The sequence below is a fragment of the Schistocerca gregaria genome, chromosome 9 (assembly GCF_023897955.1).
Source record: "Schistocerca gregaria isolate iqSchGreg1 chromosome 9, iqSchGreg1.2, whole genome shotgun sequence".
NCBI classification, from domain to species: domain Eukaryota; kingdom Metazoa; phylum Arthropoda; class Insecta; order Orthoptera; family Acrididae; genus Schistocerca; species Schistocerca gregaria.
This window is the reverse complement of record NC_064928.1, coordinates 245,715,832-245,730,075: the sequence shown is the minus strand read 5'-3', so window position 1 is coordinate 245,730,075 and position 14,244 is coordinate 245,715,832. Positions and strand designations below refer to the sequence as shown.

General features: G+C 46.1%; 1 protein-coding gene and 1 non-coding gene across 5 annotated transcripts in view; both read left to right on the top strand.

Annotated features, from left to right (window-relative positions):
• The window catches only part of LOC126291658 (G-protein coupled receptor moody-like), a 467,186-nt gene that overhangs the window by 54,549 nt on the left and 398,393 nt on the right, over nt 1–14,244 (top strand). The window lies entirely within an intron of this gene.
• Nucleotides 12,520–12,593, top strand: Trnat-ugu (transfer RNA threonine (anticodon UGU)). The gene has a single exon. It is a non-coding gene; the product is annotated as a tRNA-Thr (tRNA).

Genomic DNA, 14,244 nt, shown 5'->3' with positions numbered 1-14,244 from the left:
ACTTAACGTCTATGGTCATCAGTCCCCTAGAACCTAGAACTACTTAGACCTAGCTAACCTAAGGACATCACACAACACCCAGCCACCACGAGGCAGAGAAAATCCCTGACCCCGACGGGAATCGAACCCGGGCGTGGCAAGCGAGAACGCTACAGCACGAGCACGAGATGCGGGCGTGCAACTTAAATCCTCAGTTATATTCTGGATGTACTCCAATCCCTGTCTACGTCTGCAGTGTTTACCCTCTACAGCACTTTCTAGTACTATAGAAGCCATTCCGTTACGTCTTGAAATATGTCCTATTATCCTGTCTCTTTTCCTTGTCAGTTTTCGTCCACGTATTTGTACCCACCCTTATTCTACAGAGAAGCTCCTCACTTCTTGACTTATCAGTCCATCTAATTTTCAACATCGACATACAGTACCACATCTCAGACATTCCTGTTCTTTTTTTTCTGGTATTCCCCACAGTCCATATTTCATTATCATACGACGCTCTGCTCCAAACGTACTTCATGTAATCAAGAGAATCCGGACACATCTACATGACTACTCTGCAATTCACATTTAAGTGCTTGGCAGAGGGTTCATCGAACCACAATCATACTATCTCTCTACTATTCCACTCCCGAACAGCGAGCGGGAAAAACGAACACCTAAACCTTTCTGTTCGAACTCTGATTTCTCTTATTTTATTTTGATGATCATTCCTACCTATGTAGGTTGGGCTCAACAAAATATTTTCGCATTCGGAAGAGAAAGTTGGTGACTGAAATTTCGTAAAAAGGTCTCGCCGCGACGAAAAACGTCTATGCTGTAATGACTTCCATCGCAACTCGTGTATCATATCTGCCACACTCTCTCCCCTATAACGCGATAATACAAAACGAGCTGCCCTTTTTTGCACCCTTTCGATGTCCTCCGTCAATCCCACATGGTAAGGATCCCACACCGCGCAGCAATATTCTAACAGAGGACGAACAAGTGTAGTGTAAGCTGTCTCTTTAGTGGACTTGTTGCATCTTCTAAGTGTCCTGCCAATGAAACGCAACCTTTGGCTCGCCTTCCCGACAATATTATCTATGTGGTCCTTCCAACTGAAGTTGTTCATAATTTTAACACCCAGGTACTTAGTTGAATTGACAGCCTTGAGAATTGTACTATTTATCGAGTAATCGAATTATAACCGATTTCTTTTGGAACTCATGTGGATCATCTCACACTTTTCGTTATTTAGCGTCAACTGCCACCTGACACACCATACAGCAATCTTTTCTAAATCGCTTTGCAACTGATACTGGTCTTCGGGTGACCTTACTAGACGGTAAATTACAGCGTCATCTGCGAACAGTCTAAGAGAACTGCGCAGATTGTCACCCAGGTCATTTATATAGATCAGGAACAGTAGAGGTCCCAGGACGCTTCCCTGGGGAACACCTGATATCACTTCAGTTTTACTCGATGATTTGCCGTCTATTACTACGAACTGCGACCTTCCTGACAGGAAATCACGAATCCAGTCGCACAACTGAGACGATACCCCATAGCTCCGCAACTTGATTAGAAGTCGCTTGTGAGGAACGGTGTCAAAAGCTTTCCGGAAATCTAGAAATACGGAATCAACTTGAGATCCCCTGTCGATAGCGGCCATTACTTCGTGCGAATAAAGAGCTAGCTGCGTTGCACAAGAGCGATGTTTTCTGAAGCCATGCTGATTACGTGTCAATAGATCGTTCCCTTCGAGGTGATTCATAATGTTTGAATACAGTATATGCTCCAAAACCCTACTGCAAACCGACGTCAATGATATAGGTCTGTAGTTAAATGGATTACTCCTACTACCCTTCTTGAACACTGGTGCGACCTGCGCAATTTTCCAATCTGTAGGTACAGATCTATCGGTGAGCGAGCGGTTGTATATGAGTGCTAAGTAGGGAGCTATAGTATCAGCGTAATCTGAAAGGAACCTAATCGGTATACAATCTGGACCTGAAGACTTGCCCGTATCAAGCGATTTGAGTTGCTTCGCAACCCCTAAGGTATCTACTTCTAAGAAACTCATGCTAGCAGATGTTCGTGTTTCAAATTCTGGAATATTCCATTCGTCTTCCCTGGTGAAGGAATTTCGGAAAACTGCGTTCAATAACTCCGCTTTAGCGGCGCAGTCGTTGATAACAGTACCATCGGCACTGCGCAGCGAAGGTATTGACTGCGTCTTGCCGCTTGTGTACTTTACATACGACCAGAATTTCTTCGGATTTTCTACCAAATTTCGAGACAATGTTTCGTTGTGGAACCTATTAAAGGCATCTCGCATCGAAGTACGTGCCAAATTTCGCGCGTCTGTAAATTTTAGCCCATCTTCAGGATTTCGCGTTCTTCTGAACTTCGCATGCTTTTTCCGTTGCCTCTGCAACAGCGTTCGGACCTTTTTTGTGTACCACCTTGCTGAAACTGACTTATAAGTTCGTGGCGCCCTCCATCGCTTCTGGAATTCAATTTGGCGTTGACCCACCCTTAGCCTTGATGACAGCTTCCACTCTCGGAGGCATACGTTCAGTCAGGTGCTGGAAGGTCTCTTGGGGAATGGCAGCCCATTCTTCTCGGAGTGTGCACTGGGGAGTGGTATCGATGTCAGCGTTCCAAAACGTCTTAAAAGTGTTGTATGGGATTCAGGTCAGGACTCTGTACAGACCAGTCCGTTTCAGGGATGTTGTTGTCGTGTAACCACTCCGCCACAGGCCGTGCATTATGAACAGGTGCTCGACCGTGTTGAAAGATACAGTCGCCATCCCCGAATTGCTCTTCAACACGGGGAAGCAAGAAGGTGCTTGAAACATCAATGTAGGCCTGGCTGTGGTAGTGCCACGCAAAACAACAAAGGTTGCAAGCCCCTTCGTGAAAAACACGACCACACCGTAACACCTCCGCCTCAGAATTTTACTGTTGGCACAACACACGCTGGCAGATGACGGTCACCGGGCATTCGCCATTCCAACACCCTGACATCTGATCGTCACATTGTGTACCGTGATTTTGCACCATGTACACAGCTGTTAATCAACAACACAAAACTCGACCAAAAAAGTAATATAATACAAGATTTTCATCAGCACGAAGTCCCATTATTAACTTGCAAATTTTCAATTTAAGTCGTCTTCTTTTAAGTTATTTCTCCAAGGGTGCTAGCTTGTTTTCGAGTCGTCCGTCTTCTGACTGGTTTTTCCACTGTTCAGTCGTCGAATGTTTACGCTGCTTACACCAAGCGAGGCGTCGTTTGGCATTTACTGGCGTGATGTGTGGCTTATGAGCAGCCGCTCGACCATGAAATCCGAGTTTCCTCACCTCCCACCTGACTGTCATAGTACTTGCAGTGGATCCTGATGCAGTTTGGAATTCCTGTGTGATGGTCTGGATAGATGTGTGCCTGTTACACATTACAACCCTCTTCAAGAATCGGCGGTCTCTGTAAGTCAACAGACGAAGTTGACCTGTACGCTTTTGTGCTGCACGTGTCCCTTCACGTTTCCACTTCATTATCACATCGAATATAGTAGACCTATGGATGTTTAGGAGTGTGGAAATCTCGCGACCGACGTATGACACAAGTGACACCCAATCACCTGACGACCTTCGAAGTCCATGAGTTTCGTGGAGCGCCCCATTCTGCTCTCTCACGATGGCTAATGACTACTGAGGTCGCTGGTACGGAGTACCTGGCACTAGGTGGCAGTACTGTGTACCTAATTGGGGGTGTCTGGATACTTTTGATAACATAGTGTACATTCTCAGAAATTTCTTCCTCAAGTGTTTGGTACTAGTAGGCTACTCTTTGCCAGGAATGTCCTTTTTCCCAGTTCTAGTCTGCTTTTGATGTCGTCGATGCTCCGTCCGTCATTGGATATCTTGCTACCTAGGCAGTAGAATTCCATAACTCCACCTACTTATTGATCCCCAATTCTGATGTTAAGTTTCTCGCTGTTCTCGTTTCTGCTACTTGTCATTACGTTCGTCCTTCTTCGATTTACTCTCCGTCCATATTCTGTACTCATTAGACTGTTATCCCACTCAGCAGATCATGTAATTCTTCTTCACTCTGACTCAGCGTAGCAGGATAGTAACCCTGCTTTCGTTGTTGATGCACAAAATATCTAACAATAAATCAATACTTAAACATACAACTCTAGAAGCGGCAGTACATCTACAATGTGCAGCCATCTTTATGGACCGATATTTCGATACTTTTTTCTTCGATATATCGATACTTTTTTCGGTTTATCGACGGCCGATAATGATATTTCTTTAAATACGAATATATCGGATTCCTGATATTTTTAAAAATGTCAACAGTCTTAGTCACAACAGCGAAGATTTCTCATGGCGGGGGTGGGGAGGGGGAGGGGGGTGAGGGAGGGGGGCAATGCCACCATCTAGCCAGAAGCTTTACATACTATCGCCTGATCGGATCAGTTACGTTCCTCGTTACACCAAAGTCCGCGGTCGTGTTCGGGCACCCCGTCATCCAAGCGTACGGCTGGTTTAAAGGCCAGTGTGGTCAGTGTTTGCTCACCTGGGCCGCCAGTGGCAGTCGAAGCCGCGGTGACACCTGTGGACTACCTCAACAGTACTGCCCACCACCCACACACCTTCACGGTTGCCGTCTTCACCGAGACGGCGCTGGAATTTTCCAGCAGCGTAAGCGTCCGTGTCCAGTGTTCGGAGCAGCGCGGCAATGAACTGACGTTGGCGCCACGGCTACCGAAGCCGCCTGATGTCAAATCCAATGGCACACACCTCGGACGCTTTGGAGCGCCATCTCCGCGTCCATATCTCGCAGGATCACTGCTTCCAGAGGTGGACCAATAAGATACTAAGCGGGTGGCCATGATCCATACTTGATTCTCACTCTGCAACGGAGTGTGCACTGATTTTAAACTTCGTGCCAAGTTAAAACAGTGTGCGAGCAAGTTCTGTATCGGCTGAACTATTCAAGCGCGACTCACAACACGCCCTGACTGCTTCACTTCCGTCAGCAAGAAGGACCTGGATGAGGCTGAGGTACATCAGAACGTCGCTAATCCGCCCCCCACGTGACTGGCAGCATGGTCGCAACGTGAAAAAGGTCGAATTATCAGAGGAACCCTTTTATTTACACAATACGGTACAGCACAAGTTTAATGTTCACTTCTAGAAACTGTTCGAAACATTGTTCCACGTTACAAACAGTAACAAGGAAAAGGAAAAGCCGGCCGCGGTGGTCTCGCGGTTCTAGGCGCGCAGTCCGGAACCGTGCGACTGCTACGGTCGCAGGTTCGAATCCTGCCTCGGGCATGGATGTGTGTGATGTTCCTAGGTTAGTTAGGTTTAGGTAGTTCTAAGTTCTAGGGGACTAATGACCACAGCAGTTGAGTCCCATAGTGCTCAGAGCCATTTGAACAATTTTTTTGAAAAGGAAAACATTCACACACCAGAAAATCTCACAAAAAAGCGTAATGTACATTAACGCACTCACTGTAAAAAAAGTATACTGTTACTGCAAGTGAAAGTTTAACATCTGTACATGCTGCATTGACAGAAAACCGATTCACACTTAACTGCTTACAATATGGGAAATCACACGGTAAAAGGAATGTTCTACTTATAGAGGCAACATCACATGCTTACGCTTAGTTGGTGACATAATTTAGTTTTACACTCTTTAATATGTAAGAGGAACGTTGTCACCAGTTTATGAAAACATGTGTGCATCACACCACTTTACTGTTTTATCCACCTTCAACAACTGTAGCCACATAACGAAATTATAAGCAACCAGCTGCAAAAAGTAAATTTGTCTACCGTTTTCGGGCCCTTAGTGCCCATCTTCACAGGGTTACGCCTATCGCATTATTTGAGTGTCAGTAATAAAGTGCATACAGCATGGCTCACGGCATTTTTGCTGTACGCACTTTGTTACCGACACTCGCAAATAATACGATAGGTGTAACCTTCTGGAGAAGGGTACAGACATTAACGTTCTTTTTTTCAACTGGTTGCTTATTACTTCATCGTACCATAACACTTTTTGATCTATAATGAGATTTTCAATCTGCAGCGGTGTGTGCGCTGATATGAAACTGCCTCGCAGATTAAAACTATGTGGCCGACCGAGACTCGAACTCGGGACCTTTGCCTTTCGCGGGTCCCGAGTTCGAGTCTCAGTCGGGCAACAGTTTTAATCTGCCAGGAAGTTTCATATCAGCGCACACTCCGCTGCAGAGTGAAAATCTCATTCTGGAAACATCCCCCAGGCTGTGGCTAAGCCATGTCTCCGTGATATCCTTTCTTTCAGGAGTGCTAGTTCTGCAAGATTCGCAGGAGAGCTTCTGTAAAGCTTGGGAGGTAGGAGACGAGATACTGGCAGAAGTAAAGCTGTGAGTACCGGGCGTGAGTCGTGCTCCGGTAGCTCAGATGGTAGAGCACTTGCCCGCGAAAGGCAAAGGTCCCGAGTTCGAGTCTCGGTCGGGCACACAGTTTTAATCTGCCAGGAAGTTTCACTTATTCATCTAGTTAGGAACAAATTATTTCATATTAAAAGTGATCGAAATATCGCGTCTAGCAACGGTCAACTGCCTACTGATCCAAATCGCATACGACTGTAGCAGCGGCCTGTGTAGTTAACCAATGGGATGGTCGGATGAAGTGGGGAGTCAAGCCATCCGTAGTCGGAATTAGCGACGTTTTGACGTTTTGAATTATTAGTGTAGTATAGACTGACATGAGGCTCCTAGAGCCGCAAAGTACTTTACGTGACACCACCTGCCAGCCAAGAGACCGTAGCAGCTTCCGTGGAGAGGGTACGAACGCTGTGTAGCAGCCAGTGGCCAGGAGGTTGACCGCGCCCGCAGTACATTTGCGCAGGGCGGACCCCGGCAGTTAATGGCGTGTGCGTGCGAGCCGTGTGGCCCTTCGGCCCTCGCGTAGTTTGCCCTACAGGGCTCACAGTTCGCGGCTGGGCTTATCTCGTTCCGGCCGACTGGCCACCGCTGTGGGCGCGCCTCGCCTGCAAGGCTCGTCACCGCCTTGAGGCCACCCCGTGACGTCACTCACCCTGCAGTACACAACCAGCCAGCTGTACTCCACTGCCGGGCTCTGCTTGGCTGCCCTCACCACTGATGTCTGTTCCTCCGATACCAACTCCCCGAGTCTACCCGACAGCCTCTCGCTAGAGCTACAGTACTTTGTCTTTCCTCTGAAGATTCCCATTTAAGTTCCCTCGGCATCTCTAATTAGGTACCGAGGGAGATGCCGCAGTGGTTAGCACTCTGGACTCGTATTCGGGAGGACGACGGTTGAAACCTGCCTCCGACCATCCTGATTTAGGTTCCCCGTGATTTTCCTAAGTCGCTTCAGGCAAATGCCGAAATGGTCCCTTTGAAACGGTGTAACCGACTTCCTTCGCCGTCCTTCCCGAATCACAACCAACCGAACTATTAAAGTCCCCGTTAACAATCGAACAATTTGTCAAAATTTACTACCTTTAAGATATTGCAGCATCTGCGTTGTCAAGAACAGCGATGCAATGTTCCATCGGACATGTATGTATGTGCGAACCAATAGGGACTGCTGCCACTACAGCCCTTACGAAATACATAAAGTGCACTCGCTGTTGCTAATACGAACAATAAGGGAATGACGGCAGTGAAAATTTGTGCCGGATCAGGACTCGAACCCGGATTTCCACTTCACGTGAGCGGTCGCCTTAACCGCTTCGGCTATCCGTGCACGAATCACGGCCAGACCCAAACTGCCGTACGTCGTCGTTCCTTCGTCACGGCGAATACATTTCATCTACTTGCTGTGTCTCCCACGTACTTTACCGAGTACGGCGCTGTTTCACATGTTTGCCAAACACAGAGTATGTATGACGTGTTACACAGAAATTCTGACTAGCGGAAAATTTGACAAGTGCCGGACGTTGTTTGTGTTAACACTTCCCAGAACATATGTAGTGAAAAATAGATTTGTTGCAACTTATCTCACTCTATCGTGAGTTTCCACAACTATGGAAACTGCGATCAAGGGCAGAAACAAAATAACACTGGTTGTTACTAAAATGATAGCGATGTCGGGTCTTTCCCAGACATTTACTACGTAGGAAAACGTTAAGAAGACAATCAATATTCTACAAGCGGAACTGCTATAAAGTATAAAAAAGTCGAAGTTCGCCGGTTCTTCTGTGGACGATGTAGGCTATATGTTCCCTGTTGTGATATTTTAATGAACTGTCGCTACAGGAACAAGTAGAAGAGGATAAATTTTCGCATACTTGCGTCTTCATATTTAGTGTGAGGGCGAATTACGACAGTTAGTAAAAACTGGACTGTCCATTCGCAGAAAGTTGATGTAAGTATCAACTTCTAGTGTAGCATTTTCTTTAACAGGTTTCATTTCTACATTTCTCACTTGTTTTAGACCATTCCCTGGACAAGTATATTGTTTTCTTCTTCTTTAAACAGCGGCAGAGTCACTGTTTGAAATAATTTATCTGCATTTGTAGCCATTCCGACAGGTGTCGAAATACAGCATACAATGAAGAGCGTCTGCTTCAGCTTCAAAAGTGAGGTTAAATTCACAATCTTTTCCGACACGTGTACAGGCTTGTTTGACAAATTTGTGGGTCTTATCTACTTATATACCTTATATTTTTTTCTAAATGTTGCCCATGTCTGTCTGAACGTTTAGCAGAGTCTCGTGTAAAAATCTTAAGTCCATTGTGAAAAACATTGAGAACATTTTAGAAATAATGTTTCTTTTTTAGGTCGCTTGATTGATTTGGAAGAGGAGACCAAACAACGACGTCATCGTTCCCTTAGAATTAGGGAAGGAAGTCGGCCGCGCCCTTCCAAAGGAACCACCCCGGCATTTACGTGAAGCGATTTAGGAAAATCACTGAAAACATAAATCAGGATGGCGGAAGGCGGGTTTCAACCGTCGTCCTCCCAAGTGCGAGTCCAGTGTGCTAACCACTGCGCCATCTCAAACGTTTTTCTCTCATACATAGTACATACAGCGTCACAATTATTGAATTATATAAAAAACGTTAATTAGTTACAAGCTACAGCGTACACACACTTTATTCAACATGTGACCGTCACTACAGGTATTCGGATTTAGGTTATGCCATTTTCGATATTCCTGACATCAAAAAAATGGCTCTGAGCACTATGGGACTCAACTGCTGTGGTCATTAGTCCCCTAGAACTTAGAACTACTTAAACCTAACTAACCTAAGGACATCACACACATCCATGCCAGAGGCAGGATTCGAACCCTCGACCGTAGCAGTCGCACGGTTCCGGACTGCGCGCCTAGAACCGCGAGACCACCGCGGCCGGCTTCCTGACATCATTGGTGATGATGTAGCACAGACGAAAAGCGAAATTCTGCGTGACCCGCTGGAGTGTCGGAACATCGATGCTGTCGATGACCTCCTGAACGTCTGTTTTCAGCTCAGCAATGGTTTTGGGGTTACTGCTGTACACCTTGTCTTTAACATAGCCCCACAAAAAGGAGTCGCATACGTCAGATCCAGAGAATATGGCAGCCAATCGTGGCCCACACCAGTGGCCGCTGGGTATCCCAGAGCCAGAATGCGGTCCCCAGAGCGCTCCTCCAGGACATCAAACACTCTCCTGCTCCGAGGGGGCGAGGTACGTCTTGTTGAAATGAGGGTCACTTCGGATAATGCGGATGAAATCATCGTCCAAAACCTCCTCGTAGGCTTTGGTAGGCATCGTGCCATCGAGCAATATCGCGGCGATTAATCCGTGACTGGACATCGCACACCACACAGTCACCCGCTGAGAATGAAGAGACTTCTCGAAATGCGGGTTCTCAGTCCCCCAAATGCCTCAGTTTTGCTAATTGACGAACCCATCCAAATGAGAGTGCGCTTCGTCGTTAAAGCAAACGTCGATGCGTATAATAAACTCCCATGATGCCCCGCGGCCAACCATGCAGTTTGAAAGTCGTAACCCAAACCGTTCAGAAGTTATGACGATTTTACTTCATGTAGTCCAGTAATTGTCACACTGTGTAGTAAAAAAAGTGGTATATGTCCGTCTGTACGTTTATTAGAGTATCGTGCGAAAATCTGAAGTACGTCGGACAAGAACTGTTCGAGGTTTTCGGTAACAACGTTAAACTACAACTTGCATATATACAGTAGTATAGACAATTTATTTTCGTAATGGAACGCAGTCGAACCCTTCTGTTTTTGCCCCTCATAAAATTAAATTTTACGCCTCGGGCGGTAGTTACCCCACGCTGGGGACCGACGGTGTAAAAGAGAGACAAGACACGCTCCGGCGCCATGTGACTCCTTGTGTAAGGAACGCCCACGCCCCGCGGGCGTTTCCGATAAAGCGGTGAACGCCCGTCCGACGAGCTACACTACACAACACGCGGTGAGCGGTCACCGTCGAGGGCGGAAAGATCGCAAAACACGTCCCGAGGGAGACAGAGGGGAGTGACGCGGTGCACGTGTTTCCCGTGCGTGAGGCAGATAATGCGTGGGCGTTGCCCGCACGCGCCTCTTGCGTTACAGTCTCACGTGCACGTGGCCGGACACGTGTCGCTAGCTGCTCCACTGACGGACACAGTTCCGGGCCCGCCGGGACACGTTGGGCTGGCTTTTTGTACCGGCTGTTTACCGACGCCCACCAATAAAAAAAAGCCTCATCTGGCGTGGCGACGTGGTAATCGTGTGTTGGTACCTCCGATACCGTGGCCAGACATAGCGCAGCGACGCGTCTCTTCTTCTCCGTAACACCCACACTAGCGCTTACACAGTGCGTGTAGGTTTCTGCACCTGCATCTACACATCTACACCTACATCCACGCACATACTCCGCAAGCCACCTTGCGGTGAACGGTGGAGGATACATTTACCATTACCGTTTCCTTGCCCATTCACAAATGGAGCGAGAGAAAAACGACTGTGTTTATGCCTCCGTGAGAGTCCTGATTTATCTTCTCTTTGCGATACTCACTCGAAATGAACATTGGCGGCTGTCGAATCATTTGGCAGTCAACTGCATAATTAGGTACTCTAAATTTTCTCAATAGTGTCTCCTGAGATAGATGCCTTCTTCCCCTTAGGCATTCCCATTTGAGTTCTTGAAGTATCTCCGTAATACTCGCATATTGATCAAAGTTACAGGTAACAAATCTAGGTGCACTTCTGCCTCCTGCTCCCATGGCTGCCTTTAGCTCTACCTCCATGGGACTCCAAACATTGCAGAACTACTCAAAAATGCGTCTCACTACTGTTCTGTAAATAAAATTTGGTGTGAAATGACGTTAATGGTAAGATTCACTGACAAAGTGAGCAAGGCCGGCCGGACTGGCCCTGCGGTTCTAGGCGCTACAGTCTGGAACCGAGCGACCGCTACGGTCGCAGGTTCGAATCCTGCCTCGGGCATGGATGTGTGTGACGTCGTTAGGTTAGTTAGGTTTAAGCAGTTCTAAGTTCTAGGCGAATGATGACCTCAGATGTTAAGTCCCATAATGCTCAGAGCCATTTGAACCAAAGTGAAGGACAATTGCGGGATCTGATGAATGGAATGAACAATCTGATGAGTACAGAATACGGATTAAAGCTAAGAACGATGAAACCAGTGAGAAGTAGCAGAAATGAGAATTCCGCAAAACATAACATCATAACTGGTCATCACAAAGTAGAGGAAGTTACTGTCAAACAGAAGCCTTACGTTGAGGAAGAAATTTGTGAGAATGTACGTTTGGAGCACAACAGTATATGGTATGGAACAGGGAGTATGAGAAAATGGGAGCAGAAGAGAGTCGAAGCATTTGAGATGTGGCGCTACAGAAGAATTTTGAAAACTAGGTGGACTTATACGGTAAGGAGCAGCAGGGTTCTCCGGAGAAATGGAGAGGAAAGGAAATGCATGGCAAAATACTGAAAAGAAGTAGGGCCAAGATGATAGGACATTTGCTAAGCTATCAGGGAATGACTTCAGTGGTACTAGAGGGAGCTGCAGAGGGTAAAAGCTGTAGCGAAAGGCAGAGATTTCAATAGTTTAGCACATCATTCAGGAAAAAATCATCTATTTTACTGATGAGCTGCATTTTCCTAAAACTCTCAATAAACATTCGCCTTCCCTACAACCGACCTTACGTGCTTGTTCCAATTCATCTCGCTTCTCAACTTTACTCCTAAACATTTCATAGACGCTAGTATGTGTCACGCAACACACCGCTGATACAGCGTCCCCACATTATAGGACAGTTTTTCCCACTCATTTGCCTTAACTTCCATCTGTCTACATTGAGATCTAGCTGTCATTCATCACATCAGCTAGTTATGAAAATAATAACTGTTCACGAAAGAACAGATACCTTTGATGACCATGCTCGATTAGGAACATTATGTATGTAGATTGTGGACAGTTGGGAATGTGGGTCTCACGGGAAGCGTGCAAGGGATAAGTCCCTGCAGTCGCACTGTCCTCTGTGTCCTCGGTGGCTCAAATGGATAGAGCGCCTGCCGTGTAAGCAGGAGGTTCCGGGTTCGAGTCCCGGTCGGGGCACACATATTCAGCTGTCCCCATCGAGGTATATCAACAACACCTGTCGGGAACGCAGGGTTTCAGTTAATTATCATTTACATCAACTGGTAATTTTGTTTAAGTCATCTTGTACGACCCCCCCCCCCCCCCCCCCCCCCCAACAGTCGTTCAATGAAGTAACCTTCTTGTACAGCACAGCATCATCAGCAAACAGCAGTATATAGCTGTTCAACCTATTCACGGATCATTTATCTGTATAGGAAATATCTATACAGGAAACGACCGCGGTCCCGTCACACTTCCCTGGGGCACTCCTGACGATACTCTGATGAACATTCGCCGTCGAGGACGACGTACTAGGTACTAAGTCTTCGAGCCATTCAGAAATCTTGTAACCTATTCCGTACTCTCGGACCTTCGTTAACTACAGTGGGGCACCGATTCGAAAGCTTTCTGGGAATGTAGCAGTAAGGAATCTGACTGTTACTTTTCACACGTGATTCGCACGATATCGCGTGAGGGAACGGCAAGGTGAGTTTCGCATGAGCGATGCTTTCTAAATCCGTGCTCATTTCTGCACAGTAGCTTTTCAATACGTTGTTAAGGATCATCATCATTATCAACAGCATCAACTCCAGTCTCTACCCAGCGTTTTCTTGGTCTACGCCGCAGTCTTCTTGCAACGAGGTTAAGGTAGAAATTCTTCTTGGCGGGTCTTTCGCAGTTCGTTCTCACTACGTCCGCACACCACAGAAGCCTGCGTTTCTTCATTACACAGGTAACAGGAACCTCAGTACCAGGTACTTTTCTGTTCACCTCATTCCTGATTTTGTTCTTCCTAGTTATTTGGTTCGTAATGAATCTCGTTTCTGTTGCCCAAATTCTGCTGAGGTCTTTGTTTAGTTTGGTACATGTTTCTAAACCATATGGAGGCACTGGTACGAAATAGGTGTGGTATACGGTCGCTTTTGTTTTTCGTGGCATTTTATCGTCCCAGAGAAGATTTCTGATTGCTTTCTGTGTCCTGCTGAGTACTTTCTGATTAATGGTGTTCTCTTTCGAGATCGTGCTTCCGAGGTACTAGAAAAGGAAAGCAAATTCTACTTTGACTCCTATAAATACATTGGAGTTTGTTCGTTACCTGTTGATGGTCATTTCTAATGTCTTTTATTTATTTATTTTTTTATTTGACACTACAATAGTGAAGCCATAGTAATAGTACATAATTTTTTTTTTTTTTTTTTTTTTTAGAAAAAAGGGATACGTCACCGGTTTCAACGAACTTTTTTTAAGAAAAAATTTTTATGTACTGTCGCTATGGCTTCACTATTGTAGTTCCAAATAAACATTTAAGTTATACTTTGGTCACACTCCTTACGACAATTATTTCGGGATATAGAATTACTTATTTTTAGTCCGAAATTTCTGAACGAGTTGTTCAATCACTGAGTTTCTTCTGTACTTCACCTCCTGTCTCTGCCCATTCCTTCAAATCGTGAGCAAAAACCAGGGCATTTGGGTCGCTGTCTGTTTTCTCGACAGATTTTATGATCTTGTCCATTACTATTACAAACATGTTATAGGGCTCTTCCTTGTTGGACACCTCTCTTTGTTTCGAACCATGTTAAGGATCTTGGTCTGTAATTCTGCGGCTCCGTTCTTTTGACGTTCT